Source organism: Hylaeus anthracinus, unplaced genomic scaffold (assembly GCF_026225885.1).
Source record: "Hylaeus anthracinus isolate JK02 unplaced genomic scaffold, UHH_iyHylAnth1.0_haploid 11997, whole genome shotgun sequence".
In the NCBI taxonomy this organism is placed as follows: domain Eukaryota; kingdom Metazoa; phylum Arthropoda; class Insecta; order Hymenoptera; family Colletidae; genus Hylaeus; species Hylaeus anthracinus.
Genome location: NW_026534344.1, coordinates 3,019,417 through 3,042,843, shown reverse-complemented (window position 1 = coordinate 3,042,843; position 23,427 = coordinate 3,019,417). Strand labels below are relative to the sequence as shown.

General features: G+C 47.8%; 1 protein-coding gene and 1 long non-coding RNA gene across 2 annotated transcripts in view; both read left to right on the top strand.

The window, feature by feature from the left end:
• The window catches only part of LOC128889383 (uncharacterized), a 69,214-nt gene that overhangs the window by 11,094 nt on the left and 34,693 nt on the right, over positions 1-23,427 (top strand). The window lies entirely within an intron of this gene.
• LOC128889449 (uncharacterized) overlaps positions 3,432-23,427 on the top strand; it is a 24,209-nt gene continuing 4,213 nt past the window's right edge. Inside the window, exons 1-2 of the long non-coding RNA XR_008460445.1 lie at positions 3,432-4,092; positions 4,371-4,742. This is a non-coding gene — a long non-coding RNA (uncharacterized LOC128889449). The remainder of the gene's footprint in view (positions 4,093-4,370; positions 4,743-23,427) is intronic.

Sequence of the window (23,427 nt, the reverse complement as noted above, 5' to 3'; positions counted from 1 at the left end):
AGGGTGAGCACGTTTGTACGTCGGAGGTTCGGTTAGAACGGATGAGAACGAAAGACAGAAAGAGGACAACGCACGAGAGTGAAAAGGTTTGGTCATGGCATAGGTCGAGGTGGAAGAGGGATAGTCGGAGAGATGAAGAAGGGTAAGAGGGGTAAAGTTCCCTCCCTGTCGCCGGCACGCATTGATTTTGCTCGACAGACAGCCGCCTGTTGGGTTCTCTGACTCGGGAACCTAACTGCTTGCTGTACCCTCGCATGCTCGTTTTCCGTCCTCCTCCCAACCCTCCTTTCCCATGCTTTTCCACACACCCAACGTCTCCCACCTTCGGTTATTTCGTCCCCGCGACGCCTATCGTCCGTCCCGATTTTCTTTTTGCTTTTCGACGTGGCTTTTACCGCGAACGTTAAAGAGGGAAAACATTGCAACCGGCTGAAAAATAGAGGTTCGTTCGGAAATTGTTTTCAAGCAAACGATTAGTTGGTCTTTATTTGCGCGAGTAAATCATAATTCGCCAAAGGTCAGAATTTTGTTGTTGTTGTGTCTAAACACTGTTTAAGCGTCGCGCACCACTTTGCCTCGCGTCCCGTGCAACGCGGAAAACGTTCTCGTTATCTCGCCGCGGCGGTGGTACTTGTTGCTGTCACGCTGCTCGATCGCGCGAAATGAAAATATTGATTAGCGAGGCGCGAAACAATCGCAGCTGCCACGCGTTTGCGTACCCATGCGTACGTGTTTTGATTCGCAGATGGAACCGGTTCAAAAGAGTACACTCGCGGTTATATTGGCTCGACGATAAACTTTAATAGACGTATCAGTTTATCGGACCGGCGTTTCGATATCCACGCGTCACTTCGCGTTTCGCTGCCATCGACGTTCTCCCCTTTGCGTGAGGAGGGTTGATTAAGGGGGCAGTCTGGTAATTTTAGATCAAAACATCAATGTTATTTTCATTTCTTAATTCTTTCTTATTCATAAACAAAAATGACACAGTTGCGTCAGGTTACACCCTCAACGAAACAAGAAATTAATAAACGAGCTTTAAATTTTCGATAAAAAAGAATATCGAACTGCTCTTTTAATTACGCATCGAATGCAAAGTGACGTTCGACGTGGGAACGCAAGCGCAGGATTGCAACGCGACACCGCTGGCCTGTATAATGTAATGCGAAGTTAATTATACGCCGGCGGGCGTTAAACCGTTTTAAATTCTAGCCTTGGTTGTAATTATCGTGTATCGACTACGTTGCAGTTAATGGATGAGGTATTGTTTCAAATTTTGCTACCATATCGATAAACGTTCTCGTCTAGCAACAGTTCGAACAAATTGATTTGCTTCCGACAATTCCCTGTAGAAATCAGAAATGGGCAAAGTTCTTATCTGCAGCAATTGAATTAAAAAATTAAGAAACTAGAAGCACCCGGGGACGCGAGGGTCCAAAGCTATGGCTTGATTAGTTGTACGATGAACATATACCCCTGGTCACGCTGCACGTTCATGCGCTGAAAAAACGTAACCTCGATGCACGTTCCCCGCAAGTCCGACACAGCGATAACAGAAGGTTGTAAAAGTTTCCTTCCAGACCAGCGTTCTCGAATATCGAAGCACTGGGAATTATTTACGAAGTCAGCGACTCGGTAATCGCGATGTCTACGACCTCCTTCCGCTCTCACTTCCGTTTATCAGCCCCTTGTTTGCACCGCCACGTTTGCTAAGTTTCCGCAGCTCGACAAACGTGCTATAACGATGGCGAGGTTTCAATGATAGTTTCGCAACTTCTTGGCTACCTCATTTCTACAGATTTATCTACAAAAGCACCATAGGTCCCCTGAATTAATGCCTTGAAACCGTGACCAATGTCGTTTCGCTTTCCAAGCACGGATACACGGAAAGTCCTCGATGAAAGTCACGAAGTCGGTAATCGTAGTGTCTACGACCTTCTCACGGGGTCCCGTCTTCCGTTTATCACCCCTTGTTCGCACCTCCCGCGTTTACAAAGTTTCCGCGGTTCGACCAACGTGCGAGGTCGCACGTTACTGCGGCGGGGGTGGGACGGCGGAGGCGGTGGTCGTGGCACGGTCAGACTCGACGAAGTGGCTGGATTTCAACCGGAGGTTGGTAGAGGGATGCACGACAGAGTAGAGGGTGGGATCGGTGACTGAACGTTGGAAGGGGAGGAAAACCGAGCCGGCTTGCTGGTTTCGCAACGCGTGCCGCTTCAGCGCCAGATGGCTTTCAAAGAACGAGAGAGAGAGAGAGAGAGAGAGAGAGAGAGAGAGAGAGAGAGAGAGACTAGAGAGAATGACTGGGATCGTGGTACAGTATACGTGCCCTCTTCTCGCCCATTACCCCGAGGCGAGCACGGTTACGCAAGAGGGCGGGAAGAAAGGAACCGGAACGTAGCAAACATTCCCGAATACACCACCGTTTTTTCTCCTCTTCCGAGATTTCATTAAATTCTCCGCTCGCGCGCTCCGAGGTTTTTCCGAAAGGGTTTTCGCTCGCCCGGGTAGACGCATACCGAGTACAAATTCAACGGGGGATGGAGAGCGGGTGTATTTTTTTCCATTATTAGCTTGGCCACGAGGAATTTTAACGACGAACAATCGTGACCGAAAAGAACGACGAAATGAGCGCGTCTGTGCAGGGGTTTTGTACAAAGAAAATAAATACGTGAAAAAAATTAATTAAATTTCAGTCTCTCGGACATTCAAGGGAGCAGTCTGGTACTTTGGTCTACGACGCACTTGATCCGTGTACTCCAAAGTACTCCAATAGCATCCGAATATAATTTAAAGTGATTACAAAGAATTCGAGCTAATCGCCCCTCCGAGTCACAACCCCAAAAACCAACACCGATATTCCACGGTCGTCGCGAGTTGACGAGGCGATTCCACGGTTCGTAAAGCGATTTTCGCCAAAGTCGCGTGTAATAACGGGCGCAATGTGATACCATTGGCCGAAAAGTGGCTGTCCTCCGCCTCACTGCCACGCTCTGTACCCCACTCTATCGAGAGATCTGACGATTTTGCTCGGTTGGAGCACGGTAACCGTGCAATACACGGGTTGGACTATCGAAGTGGAGGGGATAAGGGGACACGAAGTCGAACGAAGCGCGTCGAGCGCGCGCGACTCGATCCCTCAGTCGGGTAGCAGCCACCGTAGGTATCGTATCAGCGTGGTCGATGCGCTCTCCGTGTATCACGTGAGAGAGAAAGAGAGGAAACGAGCAGCTCGTTAACGATGGATTTTCTCTCGTATGGTGCGTAGCCGGTCCGTCGCGGTCGCTTGGTCTGTGGAAAACGCAACTGGGCGCACGCGCGCAAAGCGTCTCGCGAACAAAGGACAGCGATACCGACGCGCTTTAAAAGCGTCTCCCCTCGATCCTACTATTCCTCCCACACTGTCCGCTCCCCTCCCCTCCCCCCCCCCCCCACCCCACTTTTTGGCGTATCACTCTCTCTCGCTCTATCTTGGACATTCGACGGCTGGCGAGGCGCGCGCGTGAAAATATATCCTGGCCGTCTGGCGGTAGCGCCGAAGCATTCAGTCAATTAGCCGTAATGGCACGACCTGCCGCGTCGGTCTCGGCCAATTAAGTGGTGATTAGTGCGCGGAGCGGAACTCTACCATCGCTCGTATCTCTCTTGCGCGCCACGGCATGTGTCTGTGTGCTCGTGTGCCACGATAGATCGCGAGACCTGTGTGTTTGTCGTGCACGAAGGTGCATCTGCTCGCCAGTTACGAGGGAAGTGCGGTGTGAACAGCAAGCAACTCTTCGGCTCTTCGCGAAGCGAGATCCACGGTGCTTGGACTAGGACTTTCCTTCCGCTGCTTGTCGTTTTCGGAGTTTGGAGCTCGTGCACCGCGACGAGGACTTTTTCGCGTAATCGACGAACCGTGTGCGAGATCCTGTGTTTGTGTGTACCGGCGCGCACGGTAGCGGGATCCACTCGAGGCTGTAAATCACGCGTCGACGGCGGACGGGAGCAGCGGGAGTATGCGCGATGAATGATGATACCGCGCGAGTAGCGTTGCCGCGCGTTCCGAACCATTTGGATAGTGCAGTCGCGACGATTCGACCGCGAAACAATGTAAGGATGTTCGATTCTTGTTACAAAATCGATTTTTAATCGGAGCGGCTAGAGTAAAATAAGTTTTTGAACGATGATAAAACTCCGCAGGTTTCCGAAATTTTAGAATACTTGCATCGATTAAAACCTATGCAATTATTTTGATTTTAAAAAGAAAATTTAGACGAGCACGAACGAAAAAGTTTGGAAAATCAATTTGACAATCGAACGTCCTTGGGGTAATTCAAATTCTCGTCCATCCGTCGTTGTCTTATCGTCGTTAATTTTTCTCCGCCCAGCGTTCCAGTGTGGCGTGAAGCAACGAGGGATTTCATCATTCCTAGTGATTTATTTTTAACTACCAACGGGGACAGCCCCTCGACTTGGCGAGTAGTGGAGAAAAGTGTGGCGTGAAATGCCGTGCGCGTTGATCGTGGAGCCTTGGTAGATGTAGAAAAAATGCTTTGCGATCGATACGAAGAGATCACAAAGAAGAGGCGACGCGCCAAAATTTCGTGGTAGTTTATAGCATCGCGTGCAATTCGCGACGAGTCGTCTACGTGCCGGGAGCAGGAGTTCACCCCCGTCCCTCAAGGCTGACAGAATGGACTTCCGGGCGCCGCATCCACTCGTGCATCCCTCGCACGCGGGACACCCCTACTACTATCCAGGTATACGTTCACCGGCGTTCTCTTCTTTCAACTCTTTTGCACTTTCGACGATTTCCTGTGTTCCGGGGATCGGATGACGCGACATCCGTTTACCTGGGGCTCGTTCGTTGTTCTAAGGTTTATTGAATCGTACTTGCTCCGTGTTACTCGCGAACATCAAATCTAAGCTTCCTTTCATTCGCAAGTTGTTTGCTCCACTCCAAAAATATTCGATAACTTTATTATTTTACAAACGATAACGAAAATGTTGAGATGCTTCAATTTATCGATAGCGAATGTGTGGCAATTTTGGAGCGCAATGTGTCAAGGAAGAAAGCATGTGCTTAGCAGAAAATGTCTGCAAGTTCGATTTCGCAACACTCCGGACAAAATGCGGGCTAAAAACGTCGACGAAGCGGATTTACGTCGACCGGGGTTTCGACACCTTCCTCGCGCGCGAACCAAGAAATTTGCTTTCACCAAAGTGTCTAGCATCCGCGATTGACGTGCCGCTCCAGGGATCGCGAGGGAAAAAAAATGCAGTTTCGCCGCGGAGAGAAAGAGGCACGAGCTTAACTCGCTCGCCGCAAAGGCGTGCTGCACTCCGCCGCCGAGTACTGGCAATTTTCTTAACTACCTTGCCGTACTTTACCTCCGGTTGGTCGCCGCGCGTGTAATTTAAGTTATCGCCACCGTAGTGTTCTTTGAGAGCTGCGAGAGAAAACAACCACCGATGTATACACTTGTGTGTGTGTGTGTGTATAAATATTGGCGCATTTAAAATATATTTTAAACGAACTTTTTGGCCAAAGTATCCTCACCTTTCTAGTGCTAACAATAAGTAGGTAATATAGTATCGTAGGTGGCTATAGACACTCATCCTATCATTTCATAAACTGACTCGTTCAAAAGACGAAAAGGTATCATTTCCAGATAAAATTGTTTCGAAGCAGCGACACGATGCGCGTAATAAATTTATGGGACGATTCGTTCGATACCTAAACGACGAAATTTATTGGAAGTTCGCACGGCCTCGATTTTAGTGGCTGTAAAGAGATCTACTTGTCGACTTGTTGGTCGTTAGTAGCCGAACGTCACGTCGTTAATTGCAGATCGCGTGTTTTATCGCGCATCGAGCGTCGATGGTAAATATTGGAAGAGTGCGTTAGTCGAGTTCGTGCGTGGCCATTCGAATCGTATCGCTTTCTATTGTTACGTCTCTCTCTCTCGCTTGCGTACTCCCCTCAACCTTCTACCACCCCCTCTGTTCACCCTCTGGAAATGAATAATTAAAACAAACGAGGTGAAGTAAATAAATTTTGTATACTTGTGCCAGACACCCCTATAATTTCGTATATTAATGTGTTCATATACCAACAATCAAATAAACTACGAAGCACTTTATCTTGGAGCGCTTTAAGTTGGCTGTATTAAAAATTAATTCCACGAGTAAAAAAAGAAAAAGATTTTGAGAAACTCTGAATTACCATAGTTTTCCGTTTTTCCCTCGAACGTTGGCTTTCTTCCGCTGTTTTTCCCCTTGTTATTCGTTTCCATCGTGCTCCGGGACGACGAAACTCTGGACATCCGTAACGTCGAGGACGACGAGTCCGTTTTAACTCCTGTACGCCGTTCGAATGACGGATATCGGATATCGTGCCGACGACCGCCCACGAAGTCCCTGCTACTTCCACGATATTCCCTTTCGTGATAGATCCTCCTACTTCGTCTCCCGTTGTCGCCGTTTTTTGTACGAAGAAATTAATTATCCGTCGGTGACGAGCGTGGTTTCAGCACTACCGATCGTTCCTCGCCGAGAATAGAAACTACGTCGACCTTCCCGAAATCCTGACCAGTGGGTTTTGCGAACAATTCCGATCGCTTAAATCGGAATTCCATTCTGGGACATCCCCTGCCGTAAATATTCCATTCGTTTAATGCGTCCAGTTGTTTGTCCGTTGCGCGCAAGAAACGAGTAGTTTCGCGATGCCCTTTGTAATTGGCTCGATTCGCCGCTCGCATCGTTTCTTCTTTAATTGCATCTGGCGTTTAACCACGAACAAATCGACGAGTACGCGCCGACCCATAAAGCGCGCGTTTCTGTTTGAACATTCCGCGTTCCACGGGCGCGTTCGATCGCCACGCCTTCCTTATTTCTCGCGTGCTTGTCCCTGAAATTGCCGTACTTGTTCCGAATGTTGCCGATTTAACGAAACCGAGGAACAACCGGTTTGCCATCGGTCGAGTTCATCTCTGCACGCGAATAAGGATGTGTAACTATTCGCGTCGATAATAATTGAAACACGTGGCGAACGACACGCGATTGCGGTTATTAATATACGGCTGTTCAAGCCATCGTTTATACGAGTTCGTAATGAAATGGAGTAAATAAAATTTACTCGAGCTGGTGAACCGAGACCATACTCGCCACTATCATGCGTGGCATTATTTAAAAATTTATTTCATTCAAAATTTGTGTAAACCATCCTTACGGAAGCGTTAAAACTGATCCGAAGTTTTACCCAGATCGTTAGCATCGATCGCTGGTAGTTTCACGAGTTCGATACAATCGTTATCGATACTCGACGATCGTTTCAGAGGAGCCTTTATGCACACGAGCCTGTTCAGTCCCGTGAATCGTGCTAGCCCGGCGTATTGTGACACAGAAAACAGTGTGCCGCTTGTTGCCAATAATTGTCAGGAATTGTATGTCATTAGAGATAATTCTTATCGTGGCTAGGCCACCGTTCGTCGAAGCGTTCGTCGCAGTGCGGCGTATAGATATTTATTCTAATTGACTTATGCCTGCGCGTTGTGACCTTAAGGCGTCGATAACTATCGAAGGCGAAAAGCGGGGAACCGTTTTACGGTCGTGCAATATCGTAAATCGGCGAACGTCGACGAGAGGAATGTAAATTGATCGCGAAACGAGCGTTCACGGCGCGAGACAACGACGAAACGATCCAATTTGTCGAAAAGTATGGCGTGGGTTATGCAACGGGGTGATTAATTTTTCTGAGAAATGGTGCAGGCTGCGATGGTCGTTCGTTAGCTCGTTTAGCGACGCACGAGCCGAGGGGCGGCTGCGGGAGTCTCTCGGGCTGCGACGAAGCCCCACTGACAGGCCTCGGGGTTAAATCCAGTTCCATTACTGGATCCCCGATCCGGGTGGTCGCCTAGCAGCGTCTAACTTGGCTAATTCCCGTAACCTCTCCACGCTGGGTGCGCACACGCCTGTATATTTACGCCCTAACGAAACTAACTAGAAATAGCTACCGATTGCGACACTGTGATTGTTATGAAACGTACAAATGTGTCGCTAATCTCACTTTGGAAAATTATTCGATTAAATTTTTTATAGCTCTGGTGAGCATCGAATATGCTTTTTAAGAGTTTATTCGACTGCCACAAAATATAGATTTAACTTTAATTGAACAGAGGTACTCGTTCGAAAGTACAAAGTGTTCGTTTCAGCGTACTTAATTGGAAGCCTCCCATCAAAGATACTTTGCAATCGGTTGAAAAGTTACGCTCGTTACAATGGTGGACGATTTGGTTCACGCCGCGGGTGTGTTTGTCGACGCTGGGAAATAAATCGCGAACCAGCGAACGTGAACGCGAGTGGACGATAACGAGCGCGAGAATCCGCTTTATCAGGGCCACAGCTGACTGAGATATGCCCGTGCGCGTTCTGTTTGTCCTTTTTTTTTTTTCTTCGGTGCTTTCTTGGCCTGTTTTTATCCGGGCCACCCGTGCAGCACTGTAGATGTCTCGCAAGGTCTGCTCGGTACGCGGACCGTAACGAAGTGGAACGAGCGTAAAAACGAGTGGAAGACAATTAAGGAGGGTCCGCAGATTCCGTAGAGGGGAGTCAGTGGCTCAGGTGGTAGAAGAAGGTGGCGGAGGAGAGGAAAAAACGGAAGGTCGACCACCTATCGGTCTGATAAAGTCCATTACCTTCTCTCCTGGCTCTCGATTCTCCACACGATTTCTCTTCCTCCTTCTGTTCACGCACCAAATTCGTTCCGGCCTTCTTCCCTCCCCATTTTTAAAGTAACCCAATTATTTTCTGGTTTTCGTTCCTCTTCGGGCATTTATTTCGAATAGAATTGTAATAAACGCCATTTTCGAATTACCTATCCTATAATATCAGCGTTCTCGGTCGGGAGTCATTGCATTCTCTCTCCGTTCATCCTCCAAGGGTCAGCTTCTCGTCCCGCGGCTCCTCTTCCCATATGCTTCTCAGAAATTCACTCGCAATCGTTTGTTTGCGTTTATTTTCATACCTGGCGGCCAGCTCTCGTAGAAAATCTCCTCTTCTGCTGCGTTTTTTCCACCCTTCCTCTGCCGCTCAGACTTCTTCCCTCCCACTAGCCCTCCGGTCCCTTTGCTCTCTCCGCGTGTCTTGCTCGCTCCGCAGTCTACTAAATAATTGCAAGGCAGCGACGTTACTTTTTCTTCTTCCTGTTCTGCCACGCTCGACAAAGGGCTGTTAAAATAACCCTTTGTGTTTCCATCCAACCCCTTTCCTGTCACTCTTTTCCACGAGCCAGTCCGTCCCCTTGGACCATCGCACGATGCGCTTCCCCACCGTTTTCCTTGCCACGACCCTTGCGAACTCCTGCACCCTACGTATCATCGCGTTCAGCGTATTTACAAGCAGCGTTCGGTGTCTGTCATCGATCTATTTCTTGAATCTCTTTTGCTAACGTCTCGTTGACCCCGCGTCGTTTTATAGATTGACGGACAAAGCTCGTCGATCTTCGACAGCTCTTCGAAACAACATACGCTCTGATAAATTAAAGACGTCGCTCGGAGACTACCGGCGTTTTGCTCGCGTTACGTCGCGTGGGGGTGGAACGACCGTTCGTCATCGAGGGGCGCACGGTACGTGCCTTTAGGTGTTTTACCTTCCGGTTGCCGGAACTCGAGCACGCACGGTGAAAAGTGCTTCTGCTACTCTTTTATTCCTTCCTCTCATTTTTTTTCGTAGACGCGCAGGCGTCGACCTCTTTGAAAAGCCGTCGCGGCGACCTACACCCTCTCCTTTAATCGCGCCTGGTGCGTTCGTTTCCTCTTTTTCTTCTCGTATCCATTCAACCCGTTGCTTTCTTGTTCTTCTCCCGCGTCGCGGCTGCTCTCGATGGTTTCGGGTGGCGGCGCACGTGATAGGCTGCCGAGCGCATGTAAAATGCATGCCCCGTTCCGGCACGAGTGTTTCCTGTTATATAACTCACGTACGCCCCCTCTACCTCCGAGTAACGGACGAGTGGGTGGACGCCAACGTGGCTGGAAGTCGGGGATGCGAGGACGAGGACGTCCCTCTCGATCGAACGAAAAACACGGATCGAGAGAATTTTATTCGAATAATACGTGATAAAGCGAAACAGTGTATAGCTAATTTATTCTGGCGTGTGTTAGAGAGGATTACAAATGGACATACGAGACCACGAAATATTGAATTCGAAGCACAGTGAGATCTTGCTATACTTTAGTTTGTCGCGTGTTCATCTATCGCATTCGATCGGTTGCGGGATTCTGTAATTTAAAGTGTGGCAATGGCAGTCGCGCGTTTTGCAGACTAATCGATACTGGCGCAGACCCATAAATTGCCAAAGTTACGAAACCCTCGGATAGCCGGGCTAAATTGCTATAAATTGCCAGTCCCTTAAATACTGCCTTCTGCATCGTTTCTCGTGTTCCTTTTGCTTTCCGCTTTCCAGTGCGTCTCGTTATGGCGACACAGGCGCGACGACTATCGATTGTTTCCGCCGTGGAACGGAGTAATCCACCGAACGAAGGTTACTCTTCCTTTCGCAGTGATCGATCTTGTTTGGAATACGTAGCAAAATCCTTGTCTAGATGGCAATGATTTCAAATAACATTTGGGAATTATGCACAAAATATTCAAATGTTATTCCGCTATATGGCCATATTATTCGAGTATTTGAATACAAGTGGACCGAAAAATAATCCCAGCTCTACGGCGAAAGACTTCTCGACGGAACTTTCCGTGCACGGGTCTTCGAAACGCGATCAATCGTTTCGATTCCTGGACGGCAAGGTGAATTTTCTGGCTGCGGTATATTGCCGCGTCGTGTTCTGTAACCACCGCGCTCGAACCCCCGTCCGCCATGAAATAATCACCGAGGAGGGTTGGAAGAACCCAAGGACTATGAATTAGGTATGACCCACCCCACATCGGAAACTCTCCCCTTCGATTTCGATCAATACTCGGAGCGTAGGCGCTGGGAGAAGGGATGAAGGGCTGCACACCACTTTCTTTCGTCCCTTTGGATGTACCCTCTCGACCTTTTCCCGTCTTTTTTCTTTCAGAGACACCCTCCGGGAGTCAAAGGCCGACAGCCGAATATAAATCAGCAGACGTTCCTTGCCAAACGAGTTGTCACGCTCGAGAACCCGCTTTCAAATTAATTTATCAACGTTTTCGGCTTTCCTGGCCCTTTGCCCTTCCGTTTTCCACCTTTGCCGGCCCGAGAACTCGTTACGAGTGGCCCCTTTACTTGGTCAGTCGCTTCCCGTCTTTCTCAACCCCTTGGGAATTCGCGAAAACGACGTCCTTGATTGATGCTGCCGCGGCACCGTCGGTTCTGATGCCGTTTGATGAGAGCGTGGGTTCGAAGTAGAAATATCGGAACGTATCGTTTCAATTTTCAAAGTACGAACGATAGAGTCACTGCTTAAGGAAATTCTATTGTCTTCTACTGTCTTCTCAGACAACTTTCTTCTCGCATACAAAGTGCTTTATTCGAATGTTTGTCCGCCCACTCCGCGCTTATCCACGCGTTACATTGCCCGGATCGTATTCTCATTCCCGTTTTACACGGGCTATTGCGGGACGCGCGTCGATTGAATTTCAATCCTCTTTCGGTGATTCGCGAACGATTCCCTCCTCCACCTCTTTCAACTGCCTCCCGTCTTCCGTTCAACCGATTCTTTAACGGCAAGCTTTCAAACTCCGACGGCGTGCATTAACTTTATTGAAGGGGCTAACTTCGTTCGTTCGGCTAGCCAGATGCAAAGTGGCGCTCTTTCGCCACGCGCCACCGTTCCCATACAAGTAAGTGCCCCCCCGTTCCATCGCGGACACCGCGCGGTACTTTTTAACGAAATGGAAGTTCTCAAGAACGTGAATAAAGGCACAGAGGGCTGTCCTACGAACGACGAACGGACAATGACACTTAGAGAATGAGGTGCGCGAAATTTGATCGCTTTCATCTGTCTTTGGGGAATATGTGGCACGAGCGACTGGGAAAGTTGTGTTGTCAACTGTTGCGAGATAGATTTTACGCGACGTAACGTAACGAAGTGAAGTTTTTTTTTTTTAATGAAAATAAGCGCGAGTACGACAAGGCCTCCTTGCACCCGTGTCGAGGTATCGATGAACGGTGCGATCTGACCATAAAAGTATCACGTTCTCCTCGTCGCAGCCATTCGACATGGTTTTTCTACGTCCTTTGCCCCTGTTGGCCGGCTTGGCGACGAAAAAGAGAGGTCCGACGTCGCCCGTAGCCGTCGTTATAAATTATGGCCGCTTTACATGATCGCACAATTTATGGCTAATTCGTAATCATTAGAGTCACGCGAGCGGCTATGGGACGGGTTCGCGTGTTGACTTCTCGCTGCGAGTTGATAACCATGAGGAACGACTGGCGGGTGGGGGATGGACACGAGTGGGATGAGAAATGGGTGCTCTGGTGGAGAGTTGGTACTACTCGAATAGTTCGCATGTATCCGTGCGTTGCAGATCGAATTTCTGAATTCGATACTTGGAGTGTTCCATGAATTTTTTATGAACTTGTAGAAGAAAAAAAGGACTGAATTTTATTACTCCACGAATTAGTTTTGGAGATGTACGAAAAAATGTACGATGGTGTAAAGATTGGGAAATTTTGCTCGACGATGGTAGAAGAAATAGCAACTCTGACGGAGAGCCACTGGGTGACCATGTCGTGCCGGTTCCGGAGGTGGCGCGTAGTCCAGCAACCGGGGGCTGTATTTCATTGGATTAACGTAACTGGCGAACGGCGTTTGCGTTTCAATTACCACGCGAATTTACGATTCAATCGCGCCTGCGCGACCGACCCACCGGATGGGATGAACGAGGGCGGCCACGGGCTGCCCGAGAGCGAGAAATGGATTGGAAAAATGGCCAGTCGAAATCATCGCAATGAAATTAGCGCTTTACAGCCGTCAGCTTGCGTTGCTATGAAATGAGACGCTCGCGGGACACCGTTTTTTTTTTTTTTTTTTTTTTTTACTTTAACGAAAGGTGACGTAGAAATTTATCCTTTCCGCAGATACATCCTAATTTGCAGTGGTAGCTCTCGGTTTCTCCCTGAGATAGGGTATTCACGGCGGGAACCAACGTGAAGGTGGCTACTTGCTCGACCATGATTTAAGGAATGGTCTTTGATAACAGATCGGGATACCGATCCGACGCGATCCCAATCCGATCGCATCAAATCATGGTCACTCCCGCCATTCAGTTTGCAACATTTAGTGTATCGCAAACCAATGTCTCCGTTTTGAATGAGCGATCAATCAGAGTCGTAGACCAGCACGCGAACAATTAATTTTTAATTTATTTTTCCTTTCGCGGTATTTGATTTTCCAGCTGAACGTTCTATTTTGCCCCTCGCTGTACACAACGGGAAACATTCTATCGTATCGTAACGCGTTTCACGTGACCATCGATACGCGCTCGCCGATCCTGAAACATAATTGCTTGCCTCTATAACGTTTTACGCGTTTCCGTCCGCGTTATCCAATGGTCGGCGCGAACTCTGTATCGGATCGTTATTGGATTTTTTGCCAAAGTTTATTTCCAGTCGAATAAGGAAGCGGAAAACTAATTTGTGTTAACGTTTTCTTATTTCCCCTTACTCATGTCTTTTGTCACCGAAACGACGCACACTCCGACGACGATGAAACCAACCCCCATTCGCAGCCAGGGTAAATCGTATTTATACGTCGATAAGCTACTTATAGAACGCGGATTAGAACACGGAGATCTCCGTGTTTACCCATTGTTTCGCACTGTGGGAAGAGAAACGATGGTCACGGACCCCACCAACCCGAATAGGATTTCCCTCGAAGCGGCAACTTAGGGAACGAGGGGGTTAGCGAGAGCCATCGAGGCTTGGTCAGTGGCGTATTCTGTGCGTGTCTAGCCGTGTTTAAGTTTCATCCGGGTCCCGTTCGGTTCCCTTTTGTTGCCCTTTCCCTCTGCCCACCGTGCTTCCATCCCTTGGAAATTATTAATCACCAACGGTACGTCGTTCGCGTGGCGTCGTTCGTTTTCCATCTTGGCATTGTTCCAGCGCTGGGCCAATTTAACTGTTGCCGACATGGATAAAGCGGGAGGGACGGAGAAAGAAAGAAAAAAATGACTCGCAAGGTAAAGAGACTTCAAAGTGTCGGTAATTAACGCCGGTATCGTGCCAGTTCGTTATCTTTGAAGTTCGGATAACGGTGCATTACCTTTTCGCGTGCTTTTTTTTTCAACCGTGGCTCTCTTCAAATGTTGTTCCCTTTGTTCGACGATGATTCATCGTCCTTGTACAAATCGCTTCTGGCGCGAATATGAGTGATACTTTGCAATTTTCACGGTGCAAGCTGCTTTATGCTTTTTAATTCATTTCCTTAACGACTTTTATCGACAAGTAGGGAATCCGAGATGAAAAGCACGCCACTCGTCGAGTATACAAGATCGTTCAAAGAAAGCCTGCGAACAGACGATGTGTCTCCAAAACGTTAAAAGCCAACTGTAATTTGCATATACGTATTGAGTTAGGTTCGGGCCTGGCTCGAAAGCAATTTTTCTTATCGCTAGCTTCAGCTGGTGGTGTCGCGTTTCAATACATATTTATAGAATTTAAAAATGAAAAATAAAGAAACAGCCGCTTTTTGCTTATCGCGTTGTAACTCGGTCGAGCGAGTTTTTTGCCCCCGTTCCACTTTTCAATCGAGCGTCGAAATTACGACGACCGGTTTTTGCGTGGAGATAATATTGAGAGCAGACGGATACAGGGCGTGTAAAACAACGAGACACGTTGAGGACGATTACCGAAGCGTCGCGCGACCGTATAAAATGGAATTTACGCCAGGAAAAAGGAAAGAGGCGGCCGTTCGGTTCCGTCGAGGTCGCGAAATTTACGATTATGCGAGCAGTTTTACTTACCCGAGGAAACATTATTATCTCGCGTAATCCGAGAAACGATAAAAAAAAAAAATATATATATGTATATATAAAGGAAAAAAAACGACGACGAAGCGTGATGTAACGACTTCGAGAATGTCGCGAGAAAACGAAACGTTTACGATCCGTGAGACGTTTAAAATTGAAAAATAAAATCTGAAGACGCTTCGCGTTACATCGCCTCGGCCGTTTTCGCGATATCTATCTTGAAAGAAACTGTAATATCCGTTGCTTGTCATATTTGGAAAGCAAAGAGTAATATACGCGGCATTAACAAACCTAGTTTATCGTTAAATAAACGTCCTTACCGTAATGTCGAATCCTCTTCTTGTGCAATAAATTTGTACGAAGAAAATGAAAATTATCTCTATCTCGTGTATGACAAGAAAGTTTTACTCGTGCAAGAGTAATAAAACTTTTAGGAAGACGGTCAATTGAAAAATGAGACTTCGACAGTAAGCAAGTAATAATGTATGTATGTACATGTTCATAAAAAGATCTTCATTGAAAATGGTCGTTTAAGATATAGATCGATATTTAATAAAGGGAAACACTGGAAGAAGCATTCCTTTTCCTTGGAATTCATTTACGAAGAAGATTATATTTCGGAGCAATCCGATTGTCTAGCACCCTTACGTGGTCGTTACGCTTGGAGCGTATTGTAAACTGGCGCGTTTCAACCTGCGCGGCGTCGAAGCTGTGCCTTTCGATCGTAATGAAAATTGATGGCCTGGCTAACCGCGTTTCACGACAGTTGCAGCTGCAGGCGTACCTTCTGGTCGGCTTCCACGCCTTGTATCCCATCCGACGTTGAGCAACTGGTACGTGTACTTTCTTCGCTTGTGCGCGCAACACCCGTAATAATCATTTGCTCTGTCGTTCGTACCCCGTCCTCCCACTTTTTGCCGCCTCTTGCCTTTACGATTATCATCGGCCGTTAAACGGCCGTGAGTGGGCCACGTACTGCGTGAAGCTGTAAAGATTGCATTCAAGTGGTGTTCGAGATGGAAGAAAAGTTCGTCGTTTCGGTCTTAAAGTGTGTCTTCGATATAAAAGTAGTATCGATCGTTGGTTTACGCGATACGAGATGTTGGCCGATGGCAAAGTAATACCTTACGAGCAATCTAGCCACTAGTTTCAGATTAATCTTTAATTGTCACTGACAATAGAACTTTAACGTGCAATCTGTACATCTGTCAGTTGCAATTTTGTTAAAGATAAGTCTGTCCCTGAAGCGATTTTAATTTTTCTTGCTACGCAATGATTTGCCTTCATATAAATTATTCCGAAACTGGTTTGCATGATTGCTAATCATCTATTACTCGTGATCGTCGATTACTCAATGATCATAATCATCGATCGCACTTTGACCAACTCTGTCGCACAAGCAAACACGAAGAAGAGAAAGAGACAAACGATTATCTGTAAACTTTACGGTCGATTACGTGGATAAAATTCCGATCGTCGGTGAAAAATGTCCGTCGACAGGTGTGTCAGTACAAATTGCCTCTTGACCCTTGTTCTTACGTCGTCCTGCAAAATTAAGTTCTCGTCGCGATCGAATCCAGTAATATTAATATAAAGAATATCTGAATATTTGCGTTTCTATTTATTCTAAAAATTTGTATTGTTAATCGTATTTTCCACGATATGAGCACACGGGTGGTGAAAGCCGAGTGGATTTGGTGGAAAGGACAAACCCGAACGACCCGATGGTTGATTGCCAACGGTCGTGTCAACGTGACCCGAAAAATTCCAAAACGGAACCAGTGGAATTGCGACGACGCTATGCTCGGTTGGCATATCAAACGCTTGGCGTCGTTTCGCGTACAGTGTTTGTTCGTCTTGGTCGTTCTCTTTGTCGCGATATCGCCACAGACGTTGCATCTACCGAGGAGAGAATGCCTGGTCTCGTATACCGAGCCGTGTTTAATCCTGCGAGAATGCACGTTTTCGCGTCTTCGAGATATCAATTTTCAGTCGAGGCACGCGCGTTAATTGAAATTTATATTAGCAGCGGCGTCGGACGTTCGCGGAGAGAGATAGAGGCCTGTATATCGTTTCGCGTATTTATTAATGGAACCATCGATCCGCCCGTGGAGCTTATTCCGTTTCAATAACTCGATACCAGCCAAGACACGCGATACCCGTGCGCAATCCGCAGCGTGGGTCGTGTTTGTCTTGTCTTATATGGCAGTCATAAGAAATCGAAGACAGTTTAAACTCAACGAGCTTGAATAAGAAAGGAAAGCATTTGGCGTCATTTTCTCCTCGTGACGAGGTTAATCTCGAATAAGAAACGACGCGGAATTTATCGCGGAAACGTGTCCACGGGATGCATCGAATCGAAATCTAATATTCGTCGCGCGACCGTAAGATCTCTTGAGAGATTCTTGCCACGGGAATCGAACGGGAAAGGTGTTTTGTTATCGCGACAGTTTCATCGTAAAGTATGAACGACGCCGACGTTAAGATGGCCTAGTTTGCATGGGCTCGAATCTACGGTCTCAAAAGCTGCTGCGTTTGTAAAATATTCATGGGATGCCGAGCTTCGCGCAAGGTACCGTGATAACTGATAATGGCGTTGAGGAAATGTAGAATATGACATGTACGAACCGGAAATACGGCCGTCGATAGAATTTGCTCCGGTCGAATCCACCGCGCTTTATAAATCTTGAACGCGTATCTTTAATTATTATTGAAAAGGTAGTTTCCTTTCCTTGTTAGCTGCTCTTTGTTGCGGGTCTGTAACAATAACGAAACTATTTTAAATTACAGAAAGTTCTGCGTTCCTTCGAATAAGTAAACATTTAGGCAAAACGAACTCGAGCTCCGGAAACTAGAGAAGTCGATATCATTTTTCATGGCTCGCAAACCACCACGCCGCGCTATGAAACTTTTGTCACGTCCGCGACGCGAACTGCGCGTTGAGGTCGAGAAACGTCTGGTGACCTCGAGGGCCTATCGGAACGTACGTGTCTCACGGTTTCGTTAGTTTCTCATGCACATCGTTTTTATCGAATCGTTCTGGAACGAAGAGCTCGAGAAAACGACACTGGAAGATCGTTCGAGCTTCGCACTGGTATAGCGCGTGGTACTGGTCTTCGTACCTGGTATAGCGAATCCATTCCTGTGGGCTCCAGACGTTTTCAAAAGGGGCACCCTCTTGAAAGACCAAGGCAGAATTGTTAGAAATAACTTATTTTTAAACCGTCCAAAAACCACCCCATGTTTGCTACAATACCTTGTTACACGAGTGTCCCCCAAAATGTATGCTCCCGCGTATCGATAAATAATAATCGTAACAATAAATTCTTGCAGAGGGGAAAATGTTTGCGTTCAATATTTATCGCGTAAATTCCCATTAGGAGGACCGCGGTGTCGGCGAAGTCGACCGTGTTTTCTCCTTTTTTTCCTCCGACGTGGTTGGCAAGGAAATTATTGGAATAAGCGAGTAGAAGGAAAGTGGCTGAAGCGGGCAATTCCCTCGGCAATTTGCTTAAGCCGAGAGCGGATCGCCGCAACTTGGAGAGCAACGAGAGTCGTTAAAATTTCCCATCCCTCTTCGGGTCTCTGTCTTTCCTCCCCGTTTCCCATTTGGCCTCTCGCTTCCTCGTCTATTCTCCTGGGAGGCATTCAACCCCGACGATTCGAGACGCGAACATAAACGAGCGTAGTAACGCGTAGTTACGATCGGATCACCCTACCGAAGGAGCCCGCGGAACGAGCGGACCGCAGAGAATCGCTGTTAGGTGGCAGATATTTTCCTCGGATCGAATGCCTCGCGAAAACTCGTAATTCCGGAAAATTCACGATGACTAGCGTGGATATCGAGTCTCCGCCGATAAGACCCTCGCTCGCATCCTAAACGACGCGACGGCGCCGCGATAAAGAAAAAGCTCGCGGCTACGTTGTTACAGAAGTTTCACGGTATATCGGATTGGAATGCATGAAATTTTCTCCTCTCTTGGCGAGCAAAAGTTTAAGATTGAACTTGAAAAGTTTGAGAATGTATCGAAAAATTGTATCGAGTCGCGATGGCGTGTATATGACTCTCGAGTGTAAAAATTGCTCTTCGTCCCTAACTCGACTCTCTCTCTTTTTGTTTCAGGTGAGTCACGAAAACGTAACGTACATGTAATCATGGCTAACTTGTGCAGAAATTTCTCACCTGAGGTATTTATCAAACAGCTATTTAACCGTCTTAGACCTTCTTAAAGATTATCTTCGTTCGCGTAAAAAAATAATTCTCAAGAGTGCAAAGGGTTAAAGCTCGCCAGAGTCTCGGTTATCCGCCTCGAAACGACTTGCGAGCGCCCGTGCTATCCGAGCACGTAATTCACGAGAGATCGGTCCTCTTCGTGGCTTCCTTCCTTCCTTCCGTCCTTCCTTCCTTCCTTCCTGTCTTCGTGCCAACCCTCTGTATTCTCGGATCGCGCTCGATTTCGATTCTACGCCCACCGTGTGTATCTCGCGCTTGTCGGTTCGGTTGCTTTTATCCCTGGACAAGCAATACACGTAAAATCCACAAATCCTGTTTCCAGCTCTGGTGTATGACATTTCTCGAGACGCATAGGTTTCCCTATCCGTTTCCTTTCATCGATTCGACTAGATGCGATGATCGCCCACGTTGGACCGCTCGCAAAGGTCTTCGAGTCTTCGCATCCCCTGGCCTGCGAAGTTTCATCGAGTACTTAATATTGATTTTTCTTGCCTGGCGCGCGTGCCAGGTCTCTCGGAGCACCGGTCTACGCTTCGTAAAAAATGATCGGCGGCGGTGAAGGGAAAATATTATTCAAATATTATTTTTAATTGGACCAACCGAGACGGCTTGATCGCGACAAAATTTACGCGGTTATTATTCATAAAATTCTATGGTACGCAGCGTTTTAAGCGAGAAGTTGTCTGCATTAGGAGTTTACTGGTTCCGTAAAACGCTGAGCATTCGTTTCGCCATTAAAATGAGAAACAAGTGTAGACCCGCGTCGACCAAGACAACAGTAGGTTATTCGAGCAATGCGAGCAAGGGGCGGGAAGGTTGTTGGCTCGGTTCGAATCCTCTTAAAGTTCTCATAGTCGAACACGAACACGTTCGTTTCTTCAGCGCCGGCGCGATTGCGCTCCGCCTAGGCTCTTCGTCGAATGGTCCATGCAAGAACGAATTCCACCAGAAACCAGTTTCCGGCTTCCCGACACGACGATTCGCGCAACACAGGTACTCGAATCCCCACCCGTTTGGATGGCCAGTTGCCCGTATTCGATCGACTCTTACCGACAAACGTGATCTCGTCAAGGCGCGCCGGTCTCCTTACCTTGAAACTCCTTTTTTTTTTTTCACCGGTAAGCTCTCGACGATTACGGTGATTCGTTTAACGCGTTTCAGCGAACCCGGATAGCCTCGAGCGGGATTCGATTTTTACCAACGCCTCTAATAAAGAGGAGGAATTTTCTGGCGCAATTCGCAGCTCAGTTTTTGCTGTCTCGGATAGAGGTGACACACTTTTTGACCAATAGTAATCGAGGATCCATGACAGGTGACAATCGTGCGCGAGGATAAACGCTTCTCGCGATCGCTGAAATCTTGTCGCGTCATCCTATGGCTTTTATCGATTGAATAGAATATATTAAAAATTACTCTGACGATGTAAATTTTACACGCCTTTGTCGACCATCCCTGGTGCAGACATAGTACCACTTTTCATCGGAGGTATCCTGGATCAATTTCCTCCGAACTACAGCGAATGGAGTTTCCCATTCGCGGTGTGGATTGTACCAGTGCTCGAAAGCTCTGTGCAGGACATCGGCGGCGATATGTCCTATAAATCCTAAACAGATTAATTAATAATAATGCGCGGTCCCGTGCATGTTAAGCCCTCCTCTCTCTCCACCCCGTTTGGTTTCCAACACGGCAGGGGCGCGCGTGCCCATGATTATTTTAATGAGCGGGCCACTATAGCGACCGTGGTCGATCGATTACCCGGCCACCCGACGAAATTAATAACCCTCCGCTCTGTCCTGTCCTGTCTGTGCGAGCGTGTGGCGTATGCAGCCCTTTGCCCCCGCGCAACTCCGTTGGCGCGGACGTTTCGTCGTAAAACCGTTCCGGCGTCCAGTCGTTAACGAGGAAATGTTTCCGATCGATGGGTTCGACGTCGATCGCGCGACGATAACGACTGGGACGTGTCACGCTGATAAAATGTCGACCCCGCGGCCTCGTTGGCCCCGTTATCTCCGACACGCACGCCTCTTTGAAATTTCAAGCTTCCACTGGCTGTGGCCGCAACAACCTGTGGCAGCGTACGCCCTTCTATTTTTCACAAATTTTTGAAAGGAACCATCTTGATCGAAATGCAAACATTGTAACGTTAAAGTCACAATCAGACTTGCAGATCTAGCGCCATTGGATCGCGCACTCTTTGTACTCCGAAACGGTCGAGCAATGTTCAAGTTTAGGGAAGGCTCTGGGTGGCTTTCCGAATGCACGGTTGCGCGAGGCAATTGGCTTCTTCGTCAGCCGCAACGCTAATCACCGCGGGTAATATCCGAGAGCAGCTGCTGGGATCTCGCGTCTCGCACGTCGAGCAGCTTCGCCCAGGAATTCCAGAAGCAGAAGCGACCGTGTAAATTAAATCCGAGGCGTGCTCGATTTCGTGAGAGAAAAAGCTGGAATCTTGTGGCGACCAGTTCTTTCTATACGATTTATACACGTTCGATTGCAACGTTCTACGCATAACAGGATTCTTCTGCTGCCTTGCTCGCCAGACCCTCCTTCTGAACCTCTGGTTTGTTTCATTTGCTTCGCAAATTGCTATCGATCTCTGGTATCGTCACATTTTTTCAAGTATCATTAGTCCTAGATTACGAATGCCTACCACACGAATGCCACCCACTTCCGTAATCCGATATAGAGAATTTGATGTAGCTGACTAAATATACCTGAATATACTACCTAGTCCTTCGAACGCTGCTACCTTTTCAGAAGACGCGGAACGTTCCTTTGGAGTTTAATGAAAACGATTAAGGAAACGAATGCCACGAACCTGGGTATTTAAATCTTGACGAGTCGCTGGAATATTCAGCAGGCTCTAATCCCCGTGATGCATTAGAGATTCTCGAGACTCGGATGTGGGAAGCAATCGACTGCGAAGACGATTTCTCTGACACCGTGTCCTCGTCTTCGGTTTCGTCGGATCAAGAGAACGTCGCCGCGCAGACGGGGTGAATAACAAATAGGGTTGGGGTTCGAGGATGGAATTTTGCATAGACCCAAGGCTGCCTAATCGAACTGTCGTTGCCAGATAACCGGGGATAATTACTCTCAGGAGCGATACCTATATGTGTAACGGAAAACGGCTAATCGTCTTTTTACCTCGGAACGCGTTTAACCATGTTCTTGGTCGTTTGGACGAGTATCTTTTCACTCTGCGCTTTCACAACCGATGATTGAATTGGTAGTTCGACTGAGCTAGTAAGTTCTTATTAATGACTTTTACTCGCTACAACCACCACCTTCGACTTTTTATTTGTTCGAATAGATCAGTCGACTACAGTTTTATTTCACCTGCTATTCCGCTATAATTCTCTTCAACTCTGTTGCGAATGAAACCCTTCGACGGAGTCGTCGAACGTTAAACGATTCTTCCTCGTGATTTCATTTTTTCTCGACGGGAAACGAACGGACGAGGTCCCCTTTCCTGTAATCGATACATCGGTATCGACGAGTCGAATGTCGCGGGGGATGCACTCTCGGTGGTTAGACGCCTAGACAGTTGGCGGAAGTCGCATTGTACGCTCCAAAGGCTTCCCAGTCGAGAGATCTCGCGAATCGAGGTTTTCTCGTCTCTAAACGGAACCCCTTTTCCTCGGTCGTGCTTCCTTCATTTATTCGTGTTCCGGCATATTTCACGCCTTTCCGCTCGGATTTTCCTCGCGTTCGCTGCACAGCAGCTCGAAAGAACAAAAAATCGCCAATCTCTGGAATCCGACGTCGGGTCGCGGAGAAGGGAATCAGTTACCCGTCCGTTGATCGAGCATCGAGACGCGACGGGACGAAATTATTAACGCTCCGAGGAACGCGTCGGTCACCGACAGCTGCGGGAGATTATAATATTTACGAAGTAATTAGCGAATCGGAGAGGTGGAAGGGTGGATCGAGCGCGATCTTCGGGTCGCTTTACGTGTTCCTATTTTCGTGACGCGATCGTCGAAGCTCGCTCAGCTCGACGTGACGGACGGTTACCGAGAAATGACGGAGCAGATATAGTAGACAGCTACGTTTGTTTCCCAACAGCCTATTGGCGTCGTTTGACACTGTTGGCCCCAATTGGCACTCGTTGACCCCACTGTACGCGTTGTCATGACTCCGAGTCATCGGCTTACCAGCCCGTTAAACTTGCTCCCTGGCCTCATCGCCCTCCGTAATCATCCGACAGGCGTTTCTCTCTCTCTCTCTCTCTCTCTCTCTCTCTCTCTCTCTCTCTCTCT